Consider the following 570-nt stretch of genomic DNA (forward strand, 5'->3'; position numbering starts at 1 on the left):
TTTCTCCAAGCATCAGGAGATTTTGGCAAGTCCAGTTCTTGCACTTTATTTCTCATGCTTGGTTAAAAGTCAGAAGAAAGGAAGTCTGCTTCGTGCCTCCCACTTTCCACACGCAGGAATACGGAATGAGCTTATGAATACACAAACAAACTGTGAGCATGAATCAAGCACATGTGAATTGATTATTAGGTGATGCTTGGGGTGTTAATATAGTCCTTTTTGAAATATATATATTCCTGTGCTCGCTTCGGCAGCACGTATGCTAAAATTGGAGCGGTACAGAGAAGATTAGCATGGCCCCTGCGCTAGGATCACATGCAAATTTGTGAAATATTCATATCCTTTTGGTGCTTAACTCATTCTATTCTTTTTCTGTTCAAAATAGTAAACTGCCATCATTTCCTTAGGTTCACCTGTGAACTGTTCAGGCTTCAGGTTTCTATCTTGGCACAGAGAACAGAGATCAACCAGTTTTTGATAATCATCTGAAATAAATTTTACTTGTTTCTTACCTTTTGAGTCTTCAAGTTGATGGCAATAAAACTAAAGAGAGGGGAAAAGGAAGAGGCA

The 570-nt window shown here is 38.9% G+C and overlaps 1 non-coding gene across 1 annotated transcript; it reads left to right on the forward strand.

Annotated features, from left to right (window-relative positions):
• The first annotated feature begins 238 nt into the window (after positions 1-238).
• Positions 239-345, forward strand: LOC125910458 (U6 spliceosomal RNA). The gene has a single exon (XR_007453968.1). It is a non-coding gene; the product is annotated as a U6 spliceosomal RNA (small nuclear RNA).
• Positions 346-570: the final 225 nt, after the last annotated feature.

The sequence above is a fragment of the Panthera uncia genome (assembly GCF_023721935.1).
Source record: "Panthera uncia isolate 11264 chromosome B3 unlocalized genomic scaffold, Puncia_PCG_1.0 HiC_scaffold_1, whole genome shotgun sequence".
NCBI classification, from domain to species: Eukaryota; Metazoa; Chordata; class Mammalia; order Carnivora; family Felidae; genus Panthera; species Panthera uncia.